The following is a 14245-nucleotide window of genomic DNA, read 5'->3' on the forward strand; positions in this document are numbered from 1 at the left end:
GCCCCTGCTGCCATCCCATCTGCCCAGGCCAGCACAACAGCCCCGGCCTCAGGGCCCTCCAGAGCTGCTCCTGCTCCAGGCCCAGGGCCCATCCCAGAGCTGGGGCAGCCACAAAGCTGTGCACATTTCTGTTCATTCCTGCTCTGATGAGGATAATGGAAAAACCCCAAAAATGTTGCAAGTTCATTTATTTTGCCTAAGTACAATTGAATTCTCCTCATTTACATGAAGTTTCTGGATCACAAAGAAGGGGGGATAATGAAATTGGAGGGAATGAATACCATCATTGCTTTCAAAACAACAGCATTAGAAACAGAAGAAATATTAATATGGAGAGTATTGGCCTGTCATGATGTGCACTGGGAGCCAATGACAGAAGGAAGCAGGCAGTGTGTGGTAGCTGAAAAGCATCCAGACATCAGTCCTGTGAGAGCTTTCTTGAGTTCCTGGTTCCTCAGGCTGTAGATGTGGGGGTTCAGGGCTGGAGGAACCACTGAGTACAGAACTGACAGAGCCACATCCAGAGATGGGGAGGAGATGGAGGGGGGCTTCAGGTAGGCAAACACTGCAGTGGCGACGAAAAGGGAGACCACGGCCAGGTGAGGGAGGCAGGTGGAAAAGGCTTTGTGCCGTCCCTGCTCAGAGGGGATCCTCAGCACAGCCCTGAAGATCTGCACATAGGAGAAAACAATGAACACAAAACAGCCAAGTCCTAAAGAGATGGAAAACACAAGAAGTCCAAGTTCCCTGAGATGGAATGTGGAGCATGAGAGTTTGAGGATCTGGGGGATTTCACAGAATAACTGGCCCACTGCATTGCCATGGCACAGGGGCAGGGAAAATGTATTGGCTGTGTGCAGCAGTGAATAGAGAAAGGCACTGGCCCAGGCAGCTGCTGCCATGTGGGCACAAGCTCTGCTGCCCAGGAGGATCCCGTAGTGCAGGGGTTTGCAGATGGACACGTAGCGGTCGTAGCACATGATGGTCAGCAGGAAATACTCTGTTATAGCAAATAAAACTAAAAAAAATACTTGAGCAGCACATCCTGCATAGGAGATGGTCCTGGTGTCTTAGAGGGAATTGTGCATGGCTTTGGGGACAGTGGTGCAGATGGAGCCCAGGTCACTGAGGGCCAGGTGGAGCAGGAAGAAGAACATGGGGCTGTGCAGGTGGTGGCCGCAGGCTGCGGCGCTGATGACGAGGCCGTTGGCCAGGAGGGCAGCCAGGGAGATGCCCAGGAAGAGGCAGAAGTGCAGGAGCTGCAGCTGCCTCGTGTCTGCCAATGCCAGCAGGAGGAAGTGGCTGATGGAGCTGCTGTTGGACATTTGTGGAGTCTTGGCATGGGGATCTGTAAGGAGAGTAATCATGGAACAGTTCAGTTTGGAGAGGACTTTGAATATCCCAGCCCAGCTTGGTGGCACTTTCCCCCCACTGCCTGCCCAGGGCTCTGCTGCTTGGAGCTGTCCCTGCCTGCAGCTGCTTCCCTGTGCCCAGGGCTGGGCCCTGCCAGTGCTGCCAGAGCCCAGCCCAGCCCTGGGGGCTCAGCTCTGCCCTGCAGAGCCCTCCCAGCTCAGGCACTGCCCAGGGGCAGCTCTGGCTCTGCAGGCTCTGATGGCAATGTCAGAGCAACCCTGAGGAGGCTGGAAAAGTGATTCTGGTGTTGCCTGCAAGGGGCCCTGTGCTGATTTCTATCACTGCCTGGTTTAGTAAGGTCTGAGAGAACATAGTTTTATTTCTCTAACCCTGAATTGAAAGATGACTATCTATGTGCAATTTCCCACCCAGGCAACACAGAGAAGAAGAGAAAACAAGGAGGATTTTCCCATTCATGCAGCCCCTGTCTTGCTCAGATCCCAGTATAATCTACTTGGAAATGTTCTGCAGTTAAATGTCATTCTGGGAGCAGTCCTGAACAATGCAACATCCTCATCACACAAGAAGAACACTTCCATGACTCACCAGCTATGTCTCCTTCCCAGATAGATGTCTCCTACCCAGATCTTGTCCTCCAGTGCTGGGAGCAGCTCCCAGGGCTGGCTGAGAGCTGTCCCTGGCAGGCAGCAGAGTCCCTGCCCCTGCACAGTGCCCTGGGCTGCAGGACCCTGCTCTGCAGGACAGCCCTGGGCACCCCTGGCTGCTCTACACAGGAGAGAAGCAGAGAATGTACTCACAGAGTCTGTAGGCATTGGGATGTTCCAGCTTTAGGAGAGGACTGCAGGAGTTGCAGCTGCATTGTCCTGCAGCCAGAGGTTCCTGTGCCAAGGGCTGGGAGTGATTCTTCCCCAGGCACTTGTCAGCCCCTTCCCAGCCCTGAGTGATTGAAGCTCTCTGTGTCTGTGTGCTGTGCCCGGGGTGGCTGCAGGCAGTGCCCCAGCCCTGCTGGGCTGGGAGAAGAGCTGCTCATCAAGAGAAATGTGGTTTTAAGCTTTTCTTGGTTGCCAGGAGCTGCCTCTGTGCCAGGAGCCCAGCCCAGCTCAGCAGCACAGACACAGCACAAGGACTTTAATGACCCTCTTGGGGCTTGGTGATGAGGCCCTGAACATTGTAGAGAGAATAAGGGACACAATAGCTCCCTTCAGACTAATATAGTTGAAGAATAAGTAAAGAATAAAAGAGACAATAGTTCCCTTTAGACTAATATTGACAGGGATACAATAGTTCTTAGACTAATACAATAGCTCTTAGACTAATATTGTAACTAGAAGCAAGGACAAGGCCAGCATGAGGATAAAGGAGAGAAACTGAGATCATGAGAAAAGAGGAAGAAGTATAGAAATGTAGCAAACAGGATGCTGAGGCTTGAATAGACAGTTATGCTTTAATCACAAAAATGTAGAAGTTGGCCTTGCAGCTGTGCCTGTGACGATAATAGTTAATAGCCAATAATGAGCTATGATTTTGCAATATGTATGAGCTAATTAAGCAAAGTATATAACTTAAAACTGTATTTGAATAAACTGAGTTCTGCTGATGACCTAATGGTGTCCGCGTCTCCCTTCTCCGACAAATGGCGCCCGAACAGGGACCTGAATCTGAAGCTGCCTCGCGTCTCGCATAAAAGAAAACGGGGGAGCACGTCTGCCACGGTTGGAGAAGTTGGGTTGGGGCCTGACGCAACCGGGTCGGCGTTAAACGAGGAAGGGATAACGCCCTCAGGAGCTACAAAGGTGGTCCTGGGTCATACGTGCTGCCGAAGCCGGAGAGTTGCAACAGCGCTGACGATATAATGGACAGGCAAGCAGCATATGATTTATTTATGACAGGGTTAGAGAAACGGGGGGTTAAGGATGTAAGGAAAGACCTCCCGGGGTTGCTAGCATGGGGAAATGCTAGAGGTTATTTTGCTAACCCACATACGGTGCATGAGCTTACAGAGTGGAAAAAATTAGGTGATGAGTTGTTTACTTTAGTTTTAGATGATGATAAGACAGCTAAAAAGTTAGCTAAAACATGGCAAATTGTTCAAAACAGTTTATTACAACAGGAAGCAGAAAAGCGGGCGGCAAAGGAGGCTTTGGAAGCTCAGAAAAGGAATGCTCAATATGGAATTACTGAGGAGCCCCGGGCCCCAGCAGTGTCACAAGTCGTGATACCTTTGAGTGGGACATCTGGGGTTAATTTAGACACTGCTCCTGTGCCTTCCGCACCTCCCCCTGAGTTAGTAATGCACCCGGCACAGGCAGATCCTGTCCCTGAGGCACAGAGTGTGTCTACGGCGCCACAGGCAGATTCTGTCCCTGAGGCACAGACTGATCTGTTGAAAGAGATAGTCAAGCAACGCAGGGAAGCTTGGAGCGCATTGGCAAAGCATGGGTTGGAGCAGGGTGATGAGGCGCAGGTAGAAGCAGGACGGGATTGGGCATTCCCAGTAACGTATACCCAAGGAGTGGATCTGGGAGGTAATCCAGTACAATTGGGAGCTTACACCCCATTAGATTGGAAATTGTTAGTTCAGTTACGGCAGACAGTTAGTCAATTCGGATTTAAAAGTGAGCCCGCTCGGCAGATGTTAGATTATCTTTTTAACACTCAGCTATTGCTTCCTAGTGATTTGCGAAGTGTAGTAAAGTTAATACTCACACAACATCAACAATTGGTTTTTAATGCACATTGGCAAGCACAAGTCAATCAATCAGTTGCAGTTCAGAGAGGACCAGGAGACCCGTTACATGGGATAACGGTAGATGAGCTTATGGGTTTAGGAGCGTACCATAGGACTGAGGCTCAAATGATTTCAGGACCAGATAAAGTGAGAGAGGCCATGAGATTGGTGAGGGCAGCTTTAGACGATGTAAAAGATAGTTCTGGGATACCTATGTATATGGGGATTAAACAAGGAAGGGAAGAATCCTTTGGAAGTTTTATCGATAAAGTTGCCGCTGCAATTCAGAAAGCAAATGTCCCTGAATATATGCATGGAGCACTGCTTAAACAATGTGCATTGCAAAATAGTAATGAGAATACAAAAAGGGTACTAGCCACATTGGGTGCCAATTGGACTACTGAAGAGGCTATAGAAAGAATGTCTTTACAACCTGCAGGGTCACAGGTTTTTATAGTTGAGGCAATTAAGGACCTAGGAAAGGAGATTGGGAAAGGGTTACAAAAACAGTCAGAGTTAAATCAGGCTCAAGTCCTCGCAGCTCTTGCTCCTCTCCGTGTCTCAGCAGCAGCTCCTGTGGTTTCGACAAATCGTAGACCACCCTCTATACGGTGTTATCGATGTGGAGGCATTGGACATATGCGAAGAAATTGCAGAGCAACTGGCATTTGGTGTCAATCCTGTCAGAGTAATTCTCATAACTCCTCTGCATGCCGCCGACGATCGGGAAACTCCAGACAGAGCGCGAACTCAGGCAGCCGCGCACAGACACAAATTGCCGCCGTAGCGTCACCGCCACCTCCTGTCTTCAACCAGCCACAACAGGGAGCCTGGGACTTGACTTGGCAGCAGCAGTAAGAGTAACCTTGATGACAACAAGGCCCACTAAAATTCCCACAGGTGTATTTGGACCTATACAAATACAAGGACATAGCTATGGGGGATTAATATTGGGACGATCTTCAACAACGCTTATGGGATTAACTGTGCTAACAGGAGTTATCGATGCTGACTATACTGGAGAGATACAAATAATGGCTTATACCCTGTACCCTCCTCTTGCTATTGAAGCAGGTCAACGCATTGCTCAATTTATACCTTTACCGCAGGTTACAGCTGGTTTATCGCCAATGCAAAAGGAACTGCGAGGAGGAAAAGGATTTGGCTCATCAGGGGTAGCAATGCTCATAATGGACTTGAGTACTAGGCCAAAAACAAAAATTACAATTACTTATGACAAAAAATCAATAGACTTATGGGGACTTTTGGACACTGGAGCAGACACCAGTATTGTATCCCCTGAGGACTGGCCTTCTGATTGGCCAATAAAAAACACCACAGATATGGTCACGGGGGTCGGAGGATTTACCTTAGCCAAGAAAACTCCCTTGGTTTCAGTAACAATTGATGGACAAACATTAGTTACAGTTTTGACTGTGGTACCTTTGCCTCCGACAGTGCAACTGTTAATTGGAAGAGACATTTTAGCACAACTTGGAGTTGTTTTGTCGAATCAACACCCTTTGGGATAATCGCCATTGCTTGGACTTTCCCCATTCCACTTACTTGGATAAATGACACTCCTGTAGTGGTTAAGCAATGGCCTCTAAAACGGGAAAGTCTATTCCATGCTCATCAGTTAGTGGAAGAGCAATATCGCCAGGGTCATCTCCAGCTGTCCACCAGCCCTTGGAATACCCCTATTTTTGTTATAAAGAAAAAATCTGGAAAATATCGTTTGTTACATGATTTACGAGCAGTTAATGCACAGATGGAAGCCATGGGAGCCTTGCAACCAGGTTTACCTAACCCAGCTATGCTTCCGCAAGACTGGCCTCTTTTAGTTATTGATTTAAAGGATTGCTTTTTTACCATTGCCTTGCATCCTAAGGACACTAAACGATTTGCATTTACCTTGCCAGCAATTAATCGTGGAGAACCAGATAAACGTTTTGAGTGGAAAGTTCTTCCACAAGGCATGCGCAATTCTCCCACACTTTGTCAATTATATGTTGATGCTGCGATACAACCTTTGCGTCAACAATGGCCTCATATGATTATTTATCATTATATGGATGATATTTTATTTTCACAAGCTACTCCTTTTTCCTTACAACAAGTGCAGTTGATTAAAGACATTTTAGCTAAAGCTTCTCTTGTTATTGCTGAAGAAAAGATTCAACATACGGCTCCATGGAAATATTTGGGTTGGTCAATTACCACACAGGTGATTCGGCCTCAAAAATTGCAGTTACATACTAAACTTGTAACCTTAACTGACGCTCAAAAACTTTTGGGAGATTTACAATGGCTGAAACCTGTAGTGGGTATACCCAACTCTTCGTTGGAAGTGCTGCGGCCCTTACTAAAGGGTACAGACCCTGCTGCTCCCATCACTGTGACTGTGCCTCAGCAGAAAGCCTTACAACAGATTATAGACTGTGTCCACAAAGGATTTGTTTCTCGTCGCATTGTGGATCTACCTGTGGGCCTTGCTATTTGGTCTACTTTATATCATCTGTTAGGAGCTCTTGTACAAGCCCAAACAGAAACTGGGGAGCTGAGGGTTTTGGAATGGCTTTCACCATTGTTGCAGACAAAGAGAACAATTAGTACAAAAATAGAGCAGATGGCAAAGTTGATTGAAAAAGGCCGTATGAGAGTTATTGAGATACTGGGGGTAGAACCAGACAAAATATATCTTCCAATGAAGCAGGAGACCTTAGACTGGTATTTACTTAATTCAGAACAATTACAAGTAGCATTATTGGGGTCTGGAGCTCAAATACTAACAGGTTCGGTTGCTCCCCGCCAGCTGCAATGGCTAAAAGACTGGGACTGGATAGTTACACCATTACGTTCAGTCACTCCCATAGTGAATGGACTTACAGCCTTCACAGATGCGGGGAAGAAATCTCAAAAAGCAGCTGTGACGTGGAAGGATGGACTCAAATGGAGACATCAATTGATAGAAGCTACTCCACAAGACAGTTTACAGACATTAGAACTGGTTGCTGTAATTTGGGCCTTAGGCAATTTGGAAGACCCATTAAATGTGGTAACAGACTCTCTCTATGTTGCAGGAGTTACCACAAGGATAGAAGATGCATCAATAAGGGAAGTTCAAAATCAAAGACTTTATATGTTGCTTTTACAATTGAGAAGGACAATAGCTCAGAGAAGTCAGCCATATTGTGTTATCCATATTAGGAGTCATAAGTGGGACAGTGGACTAGGAGAAGGCAATGCCAGGGCAGACAAACTGGTGATGCACATAACACAAAATCAATTATTGAAAGCAAGAACAGCTCATGATAGGATGCATCAAAATGCTAAGGGGTTGGTTCGAGAATTTAAAATCACATTACAGGAAGCCAAAGCAATAGTGCGGGCGTGCCCAACTTGCAGTTTTCACAATACAGGAGTGGGATTAGGTTGTGGTGTAAACCCGCGGGGTTTAAAAAGTAATGCGTTGTGGCAGATGGATGTGACTCACTTTGCAGAATTTGGAAGACTCAAATATGTACATGTTACCATTGATACATATAGTAAATTTATTTGGGCCACTGCACAAGCTGGGGAAAAAACATTACACGTGATTAGACATTTAACAAGCTGTTTTGCTGTAATGGGACTGCCCAAGGAAATCAAGACAGACAATGGACCTGCATATGTTAGCAGAAAAATAGGGCGGTTTCTAGAGGAATGGGGAATTAAGCACATCACAGGTATTCCTCACTCTCCTACAGGACAAGCTATTGTAGAACGTGCCAATGGCACACTGAAACAATACTTGGTAAAACATAAAGGGATAGCAGATCCACAAGAAAGACTTTCTAAGGTGCTTTATGTTTTAAATTACTTATGTGTGTTTGGAGAGAGCCAAGAACCACCCGCAATACAACATTTTGAAGCACCTGACAAGAAACAGAAACAATGTTCTGTGTGGGTCTACTATAAAGATCCAAAGACAGGTTTATGGTCTGGCCCTGCAGAAGTTATATATTGGGGAAGAGGTTATGTTTGTGTGCTTACTTCAGCAGGTACACTGTGGGTTCCAGCTAAGTGGATCAAACCAGCCCTAAATGTACAACCTGTGGAGACGCCTATCTCTAAAGGATCAGAACAGGATTCAACAGAAGCTGACGCTTGTCTTGCGGCCATATTTGAACATCTTGGCAACAACAGATGAAGACGCGCAATCTGCCCTACTGAATCCTCCTCTGGACTGGTTAAGTTGGTTCCAATCGGCAGTGCATCATTTTTGCTGTTGGAATCAACAGGCTTGTGTAGCTTGTAATAGTCGCTTGTGTAGTGCATGGATAGCTTTTAAATGTGGGTTATGTAATCAGATTTATTGGGCAAATCAATTGTTTATAGATAAATTATTGTGCCGTAGATGTCAATCAGAAGCATTAAGACGACGAGATTGGGCTAGAACGTTTGAAATTGAATCGGGTAAACCATTGGATCATTGGCAGGAAGTATATGAGTCCCCGGAACAAATAATTTTAGCATGGATGAGATGGGAGTTTAGGGTATTACTTTGGGAAAGACACATACTAAGGAATGCTCATGTTGTAGAAGCAAAGTGTTGTAGTAAGGTACCACTGTGGGATACAAGGTGGATTGGGCCTGTGAGACAAGGCCAAGACCCGGGGGAAGTATTGCAGAATCAAATTGATAACTTGAGACGATTATCTATTGGGAAACATTATAGGAAAAAATGATGAAGCCTTTGGAGTTATTGGGAGCATTTGGTTATATTTGCATGGGTTATTGTTTTTATGTTCCTCCACAGCCAAAACAAAATGTATGGGTAACTTTAGCAAATCAAACAGGTCAAGATGCAATTTGTTTATCTTTAAGTTCTCCAGGTAATCCTTTTTCCACTTGTTTGGTGGGAGTACCCTTAGAGAAATGGCCATGTCCCAACTTACAGTCTTTGTCGTGCCCCTCTTCACAACCACGTAATTATACTAATCGGTGGGATCAAGTGGTTCCGTATTTCCCAGGAGCTGGATTGGAACTTCAAGAACTGGAGATATTGGGTTCGATCAAAGCAGACGCATGTTTTTATTTTAATTGGACAAGTGTTTTTAGAGGAACTGGGTATAATCAATCCCTACCAATAATAGTCAATGCCACCCAATTGATATACCGTAATAGTTCGCAATGGTGTAATTACACCTCTGTAAACGTGTCACGATCGTCTAATACACCCATTACACTGCCACGGGGGGTGTTTTTGATATGTGGGGATCGAGCGTGGGCAGGTATACCATCCAAATTAGTGGGAGGTCCCTGTACCTTGGGAAGACTGACACTGTTGACTCCAAATATGACAATGATTTATAAAAGATATCAACAACACCACAGGGCTATACAGATGACACATGCTTTTACTAGTGACTGTAGTGATAAAGTGGAATTTTGGAATCCAACTCAAACTGTTTTTGGTTCTTTGGTACCAGGGATTGGTACCGCTCACGCCCTGTCCAGTTTGCGAAAACTAGGGTGTTGGCTCGCAAAACAAACTAATGCTACTTCTATAGCTTTAGCTGACTTGTTACAGGATGTTGATTCTGTACGCCATGCCACTTTGCAAAATAGAGCGGCTATTGATTTTTTGTTATTGGCTCAAGGGCATGGGTGTGAAGACTTTGAAGGTATGTGTTGTATGAATTTGTCTGACCACTCACAGTCGATTCACAAACAAATTCAAAAGCTTCAGGAATTGACACAACACCTACAAGTTAGCAATGGATGGGATATTTTAGATTGGCTAAAAGGCTTAAGATTGTCAGGATGGTTACGTTCATTACTCATGTTTGGATTGTTGTGTTTAGCTGTGCTTATGATGATAGTTGTTTGTATTCCATGCTTTTGTTCATATATGCAGCAAATGATGAAGCAGACGATGACTAAAATGTGGCACAATACGCTGTTGGCCCAAAAAGAAAACAGGGGAAGTGTGGAGGATTTGGTTGAAGAGTGGTTGGAAGGAAAAGGCCACAGTCGAGTAAATTTAATAGCGTTACAAGCTAAGTAAGGCAAGAGTAGGACAAAAAGATAACAAGTGTTTGCAACCATTAAAGAAAAAGGGGAAATTGTAGAGAGGATAAGGGACACAATAGCTCCCTTCAGACTAATAGAGAGGATAAGGGACACAATAGCTTCCTTCAGACTAATATAGTTGAAGAATAAGTAAAGAATAAAAGAGACAATAGTTCCCTTTAGACTAATATTGACAGGGATACAATAGTTCTTAGACTAATACAATAGCTCTTAGACTAATATTGTAACTAGAAGCAAGGACAAGGCCAGCATGAGGATAAAGGAGAGAAACTGAGATCATGAGAAAAGAGGAAGAAGTATAGAAATGTAGCAAACAGGATGCTGAGGCTTGAATAGACAGTTATGCTTTAATCACAAAAATGTAGAAGTTGGCCTTGCAGCTGTGCCTGTGACGATAATAGTTAATAGCCAATAATGAGCTATGATTTTGCAATATGTATGAGCTAATTAAGCAAAGTATATAACTTAAAACTGTATTTGAATAAACTGAGTTCTGCTGATGACCTAATGGTGTCCGCGTCTCCCTTCTCCGACAGTATGCATTTTTGATTTGCAGCAGATTAATGTAAGATTTCTCCCTACCTTTTGGAGGAGTGAACCTAAAATGAACGCAGAAGGGGGCAGGGGAAGAACCAAGGAGTTCTAATTCCTGGGGTTCAGAGGAAGCACGGGTAAGGGAAGATGAGGAGGAGGAAGAAACCCAGTCTTTCCAGACTTTTAAAGGGTTGGTCACAGGAAGGACTACTCGCTTCTGGAGCCGTGGCTCCTCCGGCAGCCGACCTTCTAGGTAAAGAGGGTTCTTCCACCAAGGGGAACGGGCAGGGCGATGTGGCATTTGTGCATTGAATTCTCGCACCAAGGAAAGAAGAGTGGGGGGAAACTCTTCCTCCTTGAAAAGGATCCCCACCAGGCAAGACGCGATCGGGTCTTGGGCTGATCCTTGGGACAGGCAAATGTGATCCTGCCCCATCGCCATCGCGAGGGTGCGCCAAACATTAGCCTTTGGTTGTGGCACAATCCATCCAGAAGCTGACATCGAGAGTCCAAAGAGCAGGCAGATAACAAGCCATTGGGATATCTCCTTGATGGGTTTCCTTGGTTTGACAGTAAACTGTTTCTTGCAGCTGCAAACAGAAAAGGGAAGAAGTTAATCAAAAAGCCATGAAGGAATTAAAGGACAGGACAGTGGTTCCCCCTCATTCCCAAAGCTTCCAGTCTTCTTTCTCCTTCTCCATGACACTTCCCCGGCCAACTTGTTTCCCTTTTTCGCTACCTTAGGGACGTAAGGGCGCACCCACTTGGCTGGGACCCACTTGGGTCCTTCAGGCGACGCAACACAGGCGTATCCTCGCCCCCAAGTGATCAAATCTAGGGGTCCTTGTGTCTCTAAGGTATTAGGGTCTCGGATCAGCACAGGCGGCTTTTTCTCGAATTTCAAATTTGGATCGCCCCCAAAATGCCTGATTATGGGCGGGTTAAGGTTCTCGAACGAGCAATTTAAAAAATTCAAAGTGAACAGGGCTCTGGCGAGACGAATTTGAGGTATGTCCAATTGTTTAATTTTCTCCTGCTGCTCGAGGACCCTTTTGAGATTTTGGTGGGTCCTCTCCACAATGGCTTGGCCTGTTGGGGAATAGGGAATGCCTGTACGATGTTCTATTCCCCATTGCTGCAGGAAAGCTTCAAGATCCCTGGAAACATAGCTTGGGCCATTATCAGTTTTAATTAATTTGGGGATGCCCATGAAGGAGAAGGCCTGGAGGAGGTGCTTCTTTACATCCACCGCCTTTTCCCCTGTGTGTGCGGATGCAAAAACTGTTCCTGAAAAGGTATCCACGGAGACGTGCACGTATTTCAACTTGCCGAACTCCGGGACATGGGTGACGTCCATTTGCCATATCTCATTGCTGTACAGCCCACGGGGGTTGACCCCGGCATGCATGGATGGTGTCGCATGCCGCTGACAGCTGGGACACGTTGCCACAATGGCCCTGGCCTGGTCCCGGCTTAGGTGAAACTGCCTTACCAGTCCCGGCGCATTTTGATGAAACAACTGGTGACTCATCTTTGCCTGCTGATACGTGTCAGGCAAGGGGGTCATTGCTACAGGGGCAGCGAGAGCGTCCGCTCTCCTGTTTCCCTCAGCAATAAACCCTGGCAGATCGGTATGTGACCTCACATGCATCACATAAAATGGATGCTCCCGGTGGGAGATTAGCTTAACAAGCTGTGAGAGCAACCTGAACAAAGTAGCATTGGACACCTCTTGCAGGATGGCATTTTCAGCTCTGGAGACTACGCTTGCAACATACGCCGAATCTGTAACAATGTTTAAAGGTTCAGGGAATCTCTCGAAAGCCCTGACGACAGCATCCAACTCAGCAACCTGAGGGGATCCTTCCACCTCAGTCACATCCGTCTCCCACCGCTGAGTTTGAGGATCTTTCCAAGTCATTACTGACTTGTTGGACCCTCCGGAGGCGTCCATAAAAACCGTCAGTGCCTTAAGAGGCTTCCTACTCTGAACACTTTTCAATGCCAATTGAAATTGAGAGTCCGAATTAAAAATTTTGTGGGCAGGCCGATGTACCGAAATTTGTCCTGCGTACCCTTCCAGAGCGAATTGCAATGCTTCATTCTCCTGAAGTAGGTGTTCCAACATTACTTTCGTAATTTGGCCCGTATGTAACCGAATTGGTATGTGAATGCTGTGGAAGTCACAACCTGCCAGATCCCTGATCCGGATCCGAGCCTTCCGGATCAGGTCCGCCACCAGTTCCTGCGGACGGGTCATTCTTTTGGACCTTTGGTGGCTCAGGAACACCCACTCTATGATCAAGAGGGGGTCCTTTTTGCCTCGGTCCTTCCTTGGCAACAAGGTTACCTGTTCGTCCCATTGAAATATGACTCCATGTAAATGCGGCAATCTTCCCAGAACGATGAACTGAAATGGCAAGCCTGGATCACAGCGGCTCGCCTGCCGCGTGGACATCAAACGCTGTACCTTTTCAAGAGCTGTCTTCGCATCCTGGGTGAGATACCTAGGAGAACTAAGCTCTTCTCCCCCTTTCAACAAATTGAAAAGGGGCGCCAGGTCTTCGGTTGTTAGACCCAGCCAAGGTCTCACCCAATTCAAGGCACCACACAGCTGATGGGCATCAGCTAAGGTTTTCACATTGGCTTTTATTTCCAATTTTTGCGGTACAATGGACCGCTTGGTGATCTGCAAGCCCAAGTATTTCCAGGGTGGCACTCTTTGAATTTTTTGTTCTTGAAGCTCGAACCCTGCGGCAACCAGCGCATTGACTGTCAGGTCAAGCGCATGTGTGAGCAGGTCGTCGCTGGGGGCGCACACGAGTACATCATCCATGTAATGATGAATGATGGCCTGGTGTGCCGCTGCACGAACGGGGGTCAGTAGAGAAGAAACATACCACTGGCAGATTACAGGGCTATTTTTCATGCCCTGCGGAAGGACCTTCCAGTGATATCTTCTTCTCGGGGCCTCTCGGTTGATGTTCGGAACCGAAAAGGCAAACCGTGGGGCGTCGTCAGGATGTAGGGGAATGTTAAAGAAACAATCTTTAATGTCTATAATTGCCAATTCCCAATCTTTTGGAAGCATGGTGGGAGAAGGCATCCCTGGTTGAAGGGCTCCCATGTCTTCTATTACATTATTTATTTGCCTGAGGTCTTGGAGGAGCCTCCACTTGGTTTTGTCCGCTTTCTGTATAACGAACACAGGGGAGTTCCATGGTGACATGGACTCCACGATGTGTCCTTTGCGGAGCTGCTCCTCCACGAGCTCATTGAGTGCCTGTAATTTCTCTTTTGATAACGGCCACTGTTCCACCCAAACAGGCGAATCCGTTTTCCAATTAAGCTTTTGGATGGGGCACTCCTCAGTGACCGCCGCCCAAAAATTTCGTGGAGGGTCTTGAAAGCCAATTGTGGCCCCCCACTGGGCTAGCACGTCCCTTCCCCACAGGGGTGTCTTATAATCTAAAACGAAGGGTTTAACATTAGCCAATCGCCCTCCAGGTCCCGTAATTTGTACCATGCTTT

At 46.4% G+C, this 14245-nt stretch overlaps 1 pseudogene across 1 annotated transcript; it reads right to left on the reverse strand.

The window, feature by feature from the left end:
- Positions 1-347: 347 nt before the first annotated feature.
- LOC310920970 (olfactory receptor 14C36-like) lies at positions 348-1325 on the reverse strand (annotated as a pseudogene). Its single transcript has one exon. The product of its transcript is annotated as an olfactory receptor 14C36-like (transcript).
- Between the last annotated feature and the right edge of the window lie 12920 nt (positions 1326-14245).

Source organism: Zosterops lateralis (genome assembly GCF_965231275.1).
Source record: "Zosterops lateralis genome assembly, chromosome: 32".
Lineage (NCBI taxonomy): Eukaryota > Metazoa > Chordata > Aves > Passeriformes > Zosteropidae > Zosterops > Zosterops lateralis.